Genomic DNA, 14,644 nt, shown 5'->3' with positions numbered 1-14,644 from the left:
GAGTTGTGCTTGTGTAGAGAGTTTGTATTGACATTCCATATCTTGACTTAAGGATTCTTATTTGTCAATTTGCCGACTAAGCCCGGGAATCGAGCTGCCTGGTTAACTTGCGAGGGTCTAGGGGGTTTTTTAAAATTGAATCATAACCACAAATCAATATCTCGTGGGTTTTTAGAAATTTTCAATTAGTATTAGAGCAGGTTACTCAACCTTTGTTTTTCAAAGCTATGAGGAGTGAGATCTTATTTGATTTGTGATATTGGATTCAATTTGTGGGGGAATTCTACGGTGTGACTACATCTACTTGATGAATCCAATTATTGTTTTTAGAAACTTGGATGAGAGCATTTTTAAAGGTTATTGATGAAAAAGTTTAGCAATTCGTCATGTCTGGGTGGATCGAACCTACAATTACCGTTAATGGAATAATATTCCCCAAAACAATTGACAAATGGGACCCAACCGATTACTAAAATAATAGTTGGAATAGTAAAACTATAAAAGTCCTTGTTTTGCTTTGTCACACCCGAAAAGTTCAGTCGTATTTGTAATTGTGAAATCGCAAAAGAGGCATAGGATATCTTAGAAACTATTCATGAGGGCACTTTTTCGGTTTAACGCTCAAAACTTCAAAGGCTCACTTCTAGTTTTGAAAGCCTTTCCATAAAAAATAGTGAGACCTTTGATGAATTTTATGCGAAGTTGAGTGATATTGTGAATTCCAACGTTGATTTAGCTGAAAAAAATATCTGAATCCAAGATTGTGAGAAAAATTTTGAGATCCTTACCCGATCGATTCCAACCAAAAGTTACAACTATTGAGGAGGCTTAAGATATTGACAACCTCAAGTTAGATCATTTGGTTGAAAATCTCCAAACCTATAAGGCTCATATGAATTTTAAAAAGAAACAAAAAGATGATGTTACTTTTAATAATGCTCATAGAGATGAGAAGGAATCCCGTGAAGATTGTGAGTTTGATTCCAAGATTACGGATACTTTTGTAAAATGGTTCAAGAAGTCTTTTCGAAGATAAAACATAATCTTATGGAATCACCTCACAAATTCAAAGGAAAATAGAAACTCAAAAATTGATCCTACAATGGAGAAGAAGAAAGGAAAAATACAAGGGAATCCTCAAGGAGTTCAATGTTATGAATGCCAAGATTTTGGCTACGTTACTCAAGAATGCCCTAATTGGTTGAGGAAGAAGAAAGCCTTCGCTATCACTAAGGACAATGTGTCAGAATCTGATAAGGATGAAAGTGACAAGGAGGTTCAAGACAAAGAGGGGCATGAACAATTTCTTACTTTCATGACAGTTTCCGTAGCCAAGGGATGAATGGATTATGTTGAAGGGCAAGGTGAGTATGCTCATGGTCATAATGTATCCACCCGTTCTTACTTTGACAGATCTGAATACTTGTACTGGAGTGCTTGTTGGTATTTAATGCAAGCCTATGGAGGATCACAAAAGAAGGGTTCGAGATGCTATATGAACTTGATTTGGTAACCAACTTGAAAAGCTTGAAACCTCATGAGCAATGGAGTGAACTTGAGTTGCAACACTTTGGATACAACTCAAGAACATTAGAGGTAATTCAAGGTGCTATCTGGGAAGGTGAGTGAACCAATATTTCTCATTGTGAGATGCCCAAAGAAGCATGGGATTTGTTAAAGTCAATCTATGAGGATGCAAGTTCTAAGGGTGATTCTCATGGTAACTCCATCTCTCATGCATCGAATGTTGATTCTTTGGGTGAAGATTCATTTATTGGTAAGAGTGAGAATGAAAGCTCTACTTTTGAGTCTTCAAATGGTGGTAGAGAGTCTTCAAGCATGGAAGAAAAAATATATGGTTTAACTCTTCATAAAGCGTGTGAGATGTTGTATAAGCGGAGTTTTACCTTGACAAAGATAAACATCAACTTGTCCACCAGACTCAGGCTAAGTAGAGAGGGGAAAGAGAAAGTAGAGTAAGAGCTCATGGAAGCTCAAGCAGAAGTTAGTGTTCTTACCAATGAATTGAAGTCCTTGATCACCAAACTTTCCACTTACGAAATGGAAAGAAATTTATTGTTTCATGCCTATGATGTGTTGAAAGAGAAGATTTGTGCTCTTGAAAGAGAATTTGAGACTTTTTCAAACTTTGGGAAAGAGCTTGAAGTGAACATTATCTCCTTTCAGTTGGAACCCAAAAGTGTCAAGGCTTCAAGTGCGTAAAGTGTGGATGCAGCTCCTTATACTCAATACATGGCAAATGACAAAGGATAAGTTGGCATCATCAAACGACATGTCTTATCATCCAAAGCCTCAACTTCCAAGGATGAGAGAACTCAAGATTTCATGGCTAGAGGTAATATCATTTCATTTTCTTCTTTGTCTCATAATTGTGTAGCCAAGGGTAAATTCATTCCTATATGTCATCATTGTTGGCATAAGGGTCACATTAGACCTCATTGTTTTGAATTGCTTCAGACCAAACATGAAGCAAGGTTGTGTTTGCCTAGACCTAGGAATAGGAGGTTGGAAACCAAGTTGAGATGGGTTCCCATTGAAGAGGGAGGGAACCACAACATCAATACACCACCCAAGAACCGCAATTCTCACAACAATGTTCATACTAAAGCGGTTTAGTAAGAAAGCTTGAATTGGGTTAATTTGTTTATTCGTTGTTGTTTTTTTTTTTTTTTCATTTTGTTTTGAGTTTTCGTTTGTTTTTTTTATTTTTGGGTCTTTTGTGTGTGTTTGTTCATTTCTTTCTTGCTTTGTTTATCAAAAATTGTATGGTTTTACAAGCTTGAAATTTTTTAGAAGTTCTTGGTGCATATTGGAATTGATGAGAATTTCCAAGACTTGTTAATAAGTGTGTTATCTATGGTTATTACTCATTGTGTGTACTTTTGTTAGTATGTATCATTCTACACACCCTTTTGGATTAGCAAATATTGGACTCTTCTGTATAGGTGATCAAAGTTCTCTATGGACTTCTAGCGGTGTTTCTTGTGTTTTTCTTGAGAAATTGACCAGTGCTAACATGTCTTGGGTGATGTTGAGTCTCTTAACCCCTACCATCTTTTTGCACCTCCACGACTTAGCCCTCTATGTTTGTCTCAAATGGCATAAGGACAAAGGCTACCCCGGATTCACCAACCAGACTTCACTATGGTGGTGTTTGGGAACTTTATGTGTTGGGTTTTTTTTGGATTTTTTCCACTAAAAGACAAACTTTTTGCAAAACCAAAAAAAAAAACAAATCCAAACAAAATATCACATCCAGCCCCATAATCATTTTACTTTTTCTCTCACAAACATTACATCCAACCACAAAAAAACCCAACTATCTTTCCAAACACCAAAAAATTTTCTCCAATAATATCCTACAATTAAAAAAACCTACATAAAAACCCATTTCCCAAACACCCACTATCTTTTCCATCCTTCCCTGGTTTGGTTTCTATAGTCTTGAGCGTGAAAGCCACCGGTGAGTACACAAGAATATATTGTATTGTTTGAGGGAGAGCATTCACGTTTATTTAACAAATATCCCTTGATCGTTAGAGGTTTGAATTTTCTCAGTCATGCACAGATTCTCTTGTTGAAGGTCCAACCATCAGATCACTACTAGGATTTGAATCTAGAATTTGTCGAACTCCAAGAGACACACACACACACACACTTTTCTCATGGGATCTATATTTTTCACATGTTGCATTACATTCTTTCATGAGGAATCGTCTAGAGATTGTGCACATTATCTTTTCAAGTAATTATGTTTCTTGGATACTCATGTGTGTTTTGAGGTACAAATATAAAGATCCTTGCTTACTACATCATATTGAATTTTTTTCTTTCATTTTTTTTAGGAGCTTGTTAAGCATGGACTTACGTTGATTATTTTGGAATGGAGTTAAATACTTGTTGGCTTTCGTGTTGCTATGGAGTACTTATTTATCGCATGCTAGTGGTTATTACATCATCATGTCCTTACTTGTGTGACTTTTGTCCTTTTATTGATTGAGCTTCCTTTGACAACTTATGGAAAAAAACGAGGAGTATGTTTAAGGGGAAGATTTTTGAAGTGATGTTGTTGCTTGATAACATGATGCTCTGGTGGCACTAATAGCATGATGTTCATTTCAGATTTTCCTATTGTCATATGTCTCATGCTATCATATACTCTTGTGGTACTAATAGTTGTTTTTGCAGATCATGACCTTGAGAAAGTTGTTTTTGTTGGCTGTAATGGGCTGGGGTGATTAGGATTTTCTTTGTTAGGTGTGTTTTGTCACGGAATTTCCAAAGGAGAAGATTGTTAGGTTTTTTTTAATTGGCAATCTGATTGGACAAAACTCTATTCAGTTGTATTTTTATTCGCTCTATTATATCTGTGAGGTTGTGAGAGTTTGGATGCGAATCCAACCTGAGTTGTGCCAGTGTAGAGAGTTTGTTCTGACATTTCACATCTTGACTTGAACATTCATGTTTGTCACTTCACTGACTAAACATAGGGACCAAGTTGTCTTTTCTACGCTAGAGTGGTGAAGTTGTTCATCCAGTATCTCTACCTACATTTTGAACTTCTGGCAAACATATTTTACCACTCAAGTGGTGGATGTTGCGCTCTAATGGTTGACCTATATGTGAGCACCGCCTTTAGTCACACCGCTTGAGTGATAAAGTGAGCGCTTGAGCAGTCTTCATGTCTCTGTTTAGTAGAAAGTGCGCCGTTAGCTATTTTTAGGGTTTAGCTCATCCAATTCTCAGACAGAAGTAAAATACAAAGTGTTCTATATTGGAGGGTGTTTATATATGAGTTTTCTTGATGTATAGAAGGTGATCGATTGATCAATGAATTACATATTGACAAACATCAAAGGTTGTTTTTTCTTTCATTCATAAAACAAGAGTGATGTTTATCAGTGGATTCCAAGGAACTTAGGCTTGCAACTTTGGTGGATTCCGAAGTGACTCATCGTCATGGATTCTACATCGGAATTATGGATTCAATGTTGGGCAAAGTAATTCCGAGGTGAAGACGGTGGTAGAAGAGGCATATTGGGTTCGATTCAATTCAGGCATGGATTCGCTAGGTAATTAAGAGTTCTTGTGTGTAATTCCTTTTTGTCATCTTAGTGGATTGTTTTGTGGCTTTGACCCAAGGTTTTTCTTATCACAATTAGAGGAGTTTAATTTTGGTTTTGCCATATTAAATCGTTGGGCTGATTTGTTGTTGATTGTTTAATTGGAATTGCTAATCATTGTTTAAACTTGAATCATAATCACAAATCAATATCTCGGGGGTTTTTAGAATTTTTTACCATTGCATTGTTGATCCACATAGAGGTAAGCATGGTCCGGATTGGCTCACTTTGGGATAAAATCAGAATCAGTATGTTGTCTACGGTTCTATAAAACTTGGAACCAAATCAATCCATTTAAATCATGAAACCAATCTGAACCAAATCATTTAAATAGGGTTTGGCTTGATTTGGAACCACGGTTTCTCATAATCTGTTCACAAGAAAAATCATATAATATTTTCAAAAAATTCAATCTATCATAAATTTTAAAAATAATAATAACATGTCCACTAAATAAAAATATAACATTAAGCACATATTGTTCAATGCTAATCTATGATTTTTATTATTACATTAATCTGAAATGTTATGAATTAGGGTTTGGTTTTATATATAAGAGGGTATGATTGCATGCATCAGGATACATGGTATATATATGATTTAAGTTACATACGGTTCGGTTCGGTTCGATTCGATTTTAATCTAGAACCGTGAACTTAAATCTAGAATCGATCTGTCCAATTTTCCAAATTAGAACCGAACTATGGATTCAAAAAACTAAACCAAACCTACCAAATTAGACCGGACCGATTCAAATTGTGAAATTTTCAATTTCCTTACTGTAGCTGGATTTTCGTGCTTCTCAAAGGGGTTGAGTCTTCTCTGATATGATCGCCCTATAGTTCAGACTCTCGTGGTTCGGAATCTGGTTTCACAAGTGCAATGTGAAATAGAAAAAAATGAAAGAAATGAGACTCCAAATTCGAAAAATCTTTAGAAAGATCCATTAATCACAAGAAATGCCAAAAATGGATTGCATTGCCAGATTTCAGAGTCGCCACCTAAAATTTTAGGGATTTAGGAAACCCATGACTCGGGCCAAAGGCCACATGTTTGTTGTACCCAAAGTGTCTCGATTCAGGAACTTAGGTATGAGAGGAGAATGTCATGAATTAAGCACCCCTCTCACCCGATCAAAGATCGGCCTCTAATAATTATGATGTGATTTTTATAGAGATTATATGCTCTTGTTCTAATTTTAACATGCTAACATTTACTATATGAGACATACAAGTATAGATTGTTTCGCTTTCTTTGGAAATGACTTGATTTATATGATTTTCAAATGGGTTTTGAGCGCACACAACTCAAAATGAAAAAAATGAGCTCATGCGTACATTTGATCAAAATCATCCCCAATGCAAGTGAAATAACCTTCATTCATAGGCATTCAAACAGTTCATTTCGAGTAAGCACGTAGCCTTATGGTAAGATGCTAAGCATGGCAACAATCACATATATAATATGCTAAAGCCAAAAATGTTCACATACATGAAAGCAATTAGAAAAATGTATGACCCTAACAATGCACGTGACTAATGCAATACATAAAAAAAAAATGTAACTATTGGATTTGGTTTCTTAACATGAAATAGGAATCGATTCAAGGCATGTAGTAGCGCACGTATTCAAGGAAGTAAAAATGACAATGATAGTATGATGAGCCAAATCCTAATGCATGCAGAGATAGATGCAAATCATGGCGATCATAGAGAAAACATGATGCTATACAACTATAGTAAGTAAATAAAAGGGAGAAAGAAATGGGGGTTGGGAGACATACATCATATATTATAAATTTACCCTTGCACAAGAGGGTCCAAATGTCCTAATTAACTAATTATTACAAACACAAATGAAATAAACTAATTAATTATTACAAGTCCAAATGAAAGCAACTAATTAATTATAAATATGAATCAAAGGAGCTAATTTAAAGGAATTAAACGAAAAACGGGGAATCACATGTGCACAGGCAAGAACATCCTCCAAAAACCCCCATTGCTCACTACCAGAAGCTGCTCTGTTCACAATCTAGAAATAACTTTGTTTTGGGGCCTCAAGATCTTCTCTGTTTCACTGAAAAAGCACCATAGCCATACAAAAAATGGGGTCAGCCGACCATGAGAAGTGGTCGGTAGTATAGAGCTTTGGTCCGCCGGCCGGCCATTTATTTTGGGAAAAGATCTGTTGCCAACAAAACTAGAACTGGGCAAAACAAGAGGTTTCCAAAAGATGTTCATCCTTCTTTCTCTCTCTTGTCATGAAAAATTCTCAAGGAGAGAGTAAGTTTGCTTCACAAATCATCAAACATCCCAAGGGTATTCAAATGATGATTAGTGAATCAACGTGATGGAAATTAATGGATATAAAGCTAACTAAAACTAATTATGAAAGATACAATCAAAGATATGGAAAAAAACCCACTGAATCTCATAGAAAACAAGAACAAGTGAATACTCAAGCTTAGAGAAAATAGGTTTAGGAGGAGCCATTTGTGAAGGCAAAGCTTATGCACAAGAGGTTCCATCATTTAGAAAATCAAAGAGACTTTTCTTCCTCTCATGGAAGATGGATTGAGACCTCCATTTCCATGTTTCAAAGGAACTAGAAGAGAGTCTCTAATGGTCTTGATGAAAGAGCTCTCATGTTGCTTTGAAGCAAAAGCAAAACTAACTAAGTAAAAGCAAGAAATGAAACCAATGGAGAGATGGTTGCAAGCTCATCTTCCTACTCGTGGAACATGGATGAAACATCCATTTCCATGCTACAAAGAAAGAACTTGAAAAGAGTTTTGCAATATCTTCCAAGAAGAGAGATTTGAGACAAGAATCAAACTATCTATATAAGCTTTAAACATATATATACAGTTCACATGTAATCAAAATCTACCTAAAACGATGCTAAAAATGAAAAAAGAAGCAAAAACACGAAGAACAACAAGAGAACAACACTAGAGAACAAGCCTATGGAAGGGTGACCCTTTCACCTTCAACAAGGTTCAAATCACATTTTAAAGCCCAAAATATTCTGAAAAACACGCTTAAAACTAAACTTTTTTGCTGAAGATTCAAAAATTTGTATAGTATAACATGTCATCATGAAGTGTTTGGAATGAAGCACCCAAGTCATAGGGGCGGTCAAAATAGGGTGTCAACAGTTGCCCCTCTTTGATAGAGCTCGAAGTCATGAAATGACGTGAATGGATGTCAACGCCCGAAGACGACCCATTTGACGAGGCAGACTTAAGCAAACAAACAAAATGCAAATATAGTTGGTTGAACTTGAAAGTTGCCTACATATCTCTTTGCAAGGAATCAAACTAGCGTAGTTCATGGGCAAGATGCAAATGATACACAATGTAATGAAATAATCAAACCACAAAAAGTGCCTACCACACAAATATCATAAAGAAGTGGGAATGCAAACCAAACTATGTTTAACACAAAAAATGTGCCAACTCCCTTAAACCACAATTCTTGTAGAATAGGTGCGTACACATGCAGAACTATGCCTCTCACAGAAAGAGTACAAGTAATTGGGTGGTACGATATAGGTGAAGAATGATTTGTTAGGGAAAGATAATAATCCTAAATGCTGAATGTAACAAGACGAAGTACAATGTAATGGATGCAATGCATGAAGTGAATCAGGGGTGCAGACCAAACTATGTCTTACCTAGAAAAGGCATGGACATAAACCAAACCACGTCTAACACAGAAAAGGTGCTGACACCCTCACACCACAATTCTTGCAGAATAGGTGCGTACACATGCAGAGCTATGCTTTATGTGGAAAATAGATGAACATATTCCAAACTAGGCTTAACATGGAAAGGATATAGGTAATAAAATGGTATGATGTAATGAGTGTAATGGATAGTATAGTAGATGTATGCGATAGATGCTATATGCAAATGTGATAGAGGTACTAGATAATAGATGTGATGTAGCAGCTAGGCAACGACGCTTTTAGGAAGTAACTGGCAATCGAGGATGACTCACCTTATTCTACTAGAGATCTTCCTCATCTTTTTTTTTTTTTTTTTTTGAAAACTTCTTCATAATCTTTACGCGAAAACCACAGGTACTACTTTTCTCCTCAGCTGTGTTTGCAACTTTTCCTATTTTTCAATAGGGTGATAGACTAGGTTGATTCAGTATCTAGAATTGAGGTGTACACGCGCTACCTCAACCTATGCGGCTGCCATACAGATTTCAAGCCGAGGATACACCCCTGGGTATTCAAACCAGACTTTAGTCTCAAAAATTTCAAAGCTTTGCGTTCTAGCCCTTGGGCCACTTGAACTCTAGTTTCCACCGTCTCAGTTAGTCTCCTAAGAACTCACGACAAACACAACTAGGTGGCTATACCAGACCGCTTGAAGTAGTTTGGGTACAACAAATACCAAAGGAATTACATCTTTAGAGGATTTAAGGTTTCCTAGACGTAGTTGAGGTGCACATGACAATGCAAGGTGGGACGGATGCACAAATAATGCTACGTTGGTGGACAAGACAGTGCGATACTAGGTGAATGCACAAAATAATGCGATGCAAGTTGAATGCACAAAACAGTGCGATACAAGTTGCATAAGACAGTGCGATGCAAAGTGAATGCACAAAACAGTGCGATGCAAGTTGCACAAGACAGTGTGATACAAGGTGCACAAAATAGTGCGATGTGGGTGCACAAGACAATGTGGTGGGGTGAATGCACAAAATAGTGTTGTGTTGTAGACACCCCATTTTTGAACGCCTTTACGACTTGGACGCCACCAATTGCGCACCCAATGATGAATTTGTATATGCTTGTCAAATGCTCAAAGTCCTCAGCAGAATGCATTAGCTTTGATCCTCAAAACCTTTTGAACCTCTTGCCTTGTTTTTGGACCCAAATAGCAGTTTTTCAAGCCTAAACATCTTGGGACCTACAGACCCACTAGTGTGAACTGCCGGCCACTAGTGTCGACTGCCGACCATTAATGTGACCTGCCGTCCACTATTAGTGGCTTGCTGGCCACTTGTGTATTTTTTCAGATGTTTTTTTCAGCTGTGCCAGCTGTTTCCACAGGTGCATGCACCAGTCCATACGTGTTTGTATGGATATTTTTGAGGTCTCATGTTTTTCTATGTATAGATGACCTCCCCTTTGTTTTAAAGGTTAGAAAAAATTGGAGCAAAAATTTTTCTCTGTACAATTCTCTCTCTCTTGCAAGTTCTGCACTCTTTGCCTATGCACCCTAAACTAAACCTTGTGGTATTTGTGCTGAGGTGTTTTTGAGCTTGCTTTTAGCTCTTGAGGATGTGTATTTGTTGGTTTGCAACTCAAAAAGGGTATTCCTCTTCAAGAGGTATAATTCTTAGCTTGTTTCCCTTCTTTATTTGCCATCATTTATACCATTTTTGGACTGTTTTTTGGACTATTTTTACACTGAATTTTTGGGCTAAAACTTGTGGTTTAATGCCGTTAAGGGTGGAGTGGTGGATCACCCTTCTTTGCACTTAACTTCTTAGGCCTTTGCCCTTGTGTTGCCCACCTTTCTATTATCTTTTTTTGAGCTTTTCACTGCTGAATCTCAGAGTTTTTTTTAGAGGCAAAAATCATATTTTGAAGTCCCAAAAATGGAGGGGGTGGCCTCCATTCCTTGTGCTTGCTTACTAGTTTAACTTGCCCCATGTTGTAGCTTATGGTTTTAGTTATTTTCGTCTTAAGTCTAGCACTATTTTAAGACTATTTTTAGTTGTTCATTACATTTGAGCTTTATATTGCATGCTTGTAGTGTAATGGTGCTCATAGGTTTGGTGGTTTAGGCCTTAGCCACCAACCTATTTGAGTTGATAGTGTTTATTTCTTACTTTCCATACTTGTTTTTATCTCTAAACACCTCTGTAACCTCCCTCCTTTCTTGGCTTTTTCTTTGCTTTGAAAGTTGTTTCAAACTACTGGCTTGTTTAAGCTTGAGATAGAGGTATTGTGCTTAATAGTTTAATCCCTTTGGGGGTTCATTACCAACGGCATGATACTTCTCTCATGCCTAAAACAACATTTGGTTTGGTACTTCTCTCCATTAGTGGACTTAAAGCTCATTTTTGGACTCAATTGATTAAGGAATGGATGGTTAATTAAAATGAAGTAATAAAATTGGGACTAAAAGTGATACAATATAATAAAATCAACTTGGGTTCAATCGGACGTTAATTGAACCCATTGAGTCTTGAGTCGTTCCGTACTTGCTAGTGATGTAAATGGTTCAAGCATCAATGTCAACCACTTCCCTTGATCAATCCATGATAGGGAGGAGGTTTTGTTGGTCTTTTATTATGCATTTTATTCAAATTATGTCCCTTGATTCATAAGTCATCATGCAATGAAATTGCATCGGTTGATGATATGCGAATCAAGCCTACTCTCGCTTTAACCTGTTTGATGGTAAGGAGAGATAGGGTAGACAAACATCCCTTAAGAATACTTTGGTTTGTGCTCTGTTTGTCCTCTATTGCTGCAGGACAAAACCAACATTAGTGGCCGGTAGGCCACTTTTCTGGACAACAACCCACTATTAGTGGCCTGTCAGCCACTACTTCTGGGTTGCTTGCCATTTTTTCAAGGCAGGCAGTGCCTTTTTTCCAGTAGAGCAAAGCAGACGTTAGGGTGAAAAACAATGCATTTTTCCAACTATGACTGTGTAACAGAGGCATTCCGGTAGCAAAACGGAGAGAATTATCGGGGTGGAAATCTACATCCATGCATGTGTCGTCCCTCGATTCTTGAGATTTGTCAAGATGATGTTGTAATTATGCTTGGAGTAGAGGGCTTGTAACTAATTAGTTAGAATAGCTATGTGTTGTACTTATTTAATTAGCTAGAATAATTAGTTAATTTGTTATTGTAATAATTAGTTAAGTAGCTTCGCTAATTTATTCATTTGGGTTTGTAATAGTTAGTTAATTAGGTAATTAATTAGTTAGATTATTCATTCGGACCCTCCTGCGCGAGGGCAAACTTGTAATAATATTTATGTCTTCCAACCCCATGTCTTTCTCCCTTTTATTTACTTGCTTATGATGGTTAGTTTAGAACATCACTTTCCTTTTCGCATACTCCATGTTTGCATTCACTTGTCTTGCATGCATCGAGGCTTGGTTCATCATTCTAACAAGCATTGTCGTTTAAATGCTTCACTGAAAAGGTGCTTAAACTGCATGCTATCAAATTGACTCACATGTAATAATTAGTAGCTGAGCCTATTAGTTACATATCACATGTATTGTATTAGTCATGTTGCATTAGTTAGGGGCATGCATGTTTTCTAATTATTTTGCTTGTTTTGGCTCGCCTCAGAGTACTAGGTGAGTATTTTTGTGCTTTAGCATATTACATGAGTGTGATTGTTGCTATGTTTAGCATGCTTGCCATGAGGCTAAGTGCTTAATTGATATATCTGCTTGAATGCTTGTGGATGAAGCCTAATTCCTTGAACTAGAATAATTTGAGTAATGTACATATGCGATCACTTTTTCAAGTGGTACATATTTGAAACAATTTTCAAAACAAACATGAGATCAAGTGTTTCAATTTTTGCAATTTGGTCTACACTTGTGTGCGCATCACATAGTAATGTTAGCCTAATAATCGGAACAAGAGCATATAATCTAAATAAGATTCACATCATGATTAGTAGAGGCCGATTTTTGATCGGGCGAGCAGGGTGTTCAATTAATGACCTTCCCCTCTCATACTTAAGTTCCTGAGCCGAGATAATCTTGGTGATGATGGACACGCTGCCATTAGCACGAGTCATGGGTTTCGTAAATTTCTAAAAAATATTTAGGTGACGACTCTATATCTGGCAAAGCAGTCCATTTTTGGCATTTTGATTCAAAATCAATTTTTCAAAAGATTTGTCGGATTTGGACTCATTGGTGTTTATCTATTTCACATTGTACTTGTGAGATCAGATTTAGAACTGTGGGAGTCCGAACTGTCGGGCTAGTCATATCCAAAAGGAGCATGAAAAGTACAGCTACAGTTTCTGGCAACTCTGCTGGGGAAATTAGCGAACTTGATTCGAACTTCATGATATGAAATTTTATCTACACTTATATGTTCTTTGCATTGAATTTGCATTGGTATGCCTAAGTCACTGTGTTTGCTATCTGCTATTTTTGGACAGTTTGCTAGAGGCTTGCCCAAAAGCTTGCCAAAAGGCTAATCTGTCGTGGACTCTGCCATGATGGGAACACAACCCTTGGATATAGGTTACCGCTATACCATTTGATCCTCCTTTCATTTCTTGGTGTTAGGTGTGAGAGGTATATTATGTAGTCTTGCCGAGGTACCCTTTTGACCATTCGGCCTAGTTGCATATAGTAAAGCCATAATGACTGATCCAAACTAGGACAGGATGCTCACCCTAAATGCAGGATTCGTGAAATTGTTTTGTTTGAAATATTGAAACCTAGTTCATGACAAAACTAGGATAGGGTAACCCTACCCCCTCATTGGGGTGTTTTAGCTCTCTTTTAACTGGTATGTGCTTTACAGCGAAACTGTACAGGAATGTGCATAGTAGTTACAAATTTGGTATCTGCTTTGGGGGCAGAATTCAGTGTGGAGTACAGTCCTACTGCTTTGATCATGTCTGTGTTGATAACATCTTAACTGAGGTGCTGTGCGGTTTCTAATTGCTGTTCTTTTGCTTTATTTCTTTTGCTAGGTAGTTTAAAATCATAGCTTCAGAAAGTTTGGATATCTCCCAAGTACTCTGGACCTGAGTCAAAAGACTTTGTAAAGCCGGGGATCTTGTTCGAGGACAACCCGTGTTTACCTCACTCCCACCGGTTACAAGATGGAGGAGAATTAGGCAGAATTCACCAGTTCAGTTTTTGCAACAGTCACCCCTCGGCTCACTTGTGTCCAGCCAGGTTCAAGAATAGTCATCTACTTCTAGCCCAACACGAGATCAATTGCCTATTCCAATGACATAGTATCCCCCAATCAATATGGAAGAATTGATACATCATCTACAACAGATAGTTGAGACTTTACAGCAAGATGCCGCCCGCCAGGCTGAGGTCATGGCCCATTAGGCCGAGGTTATAACCAGGCTACAACAACAACCCCCCCAGTCGGTTGCGGCCTCTATATCCCATGCACCTACAACGGGTATCCCAGCACTCGGAGCCACCACTCATACTGCCAATGTTAAAGAAAACTAGGGCAATCCAACAGAGCCCATCCCAGCAAAAGCCTCTAAAACCCCTTTTTATTAGACCGAGTCTCCATTTGAGTTCGAGGTTGACCCAACTGTACTCAAGGTCAACAAACTAGAAAAGTTATTCAAGAGCGCACAAGGGGTTAACTTCATCTCGGACATAGAGGACGGGTATACTGATTCTGTAGTTACATTACCAGATCAGTTTAAAATGCTGCACATCGATCAATTCGACGGCTCCAGAAATCCAATGGTCCACTTGCATCTATTTTTAGATATCTTG

Source organism: Camellia sinensis, unplaced genomic scaffold (genome assembly GCF_055761805.1).
Source record: "Camellia sinensis isolate YWXY unplaced genomic scaffold, ASM5576180v1 Unanchor12, whole genome shotgun sequence".
NCBI classification, from domain to species: Eukaryota; Viridiplantae; Streptophyta; class Magnoliopsida; order Ericales; family Theaceae; genus Camellia; species Camellia sinensis.
This window is presented reverse-complemented; position numbering follows the sequence as displayed.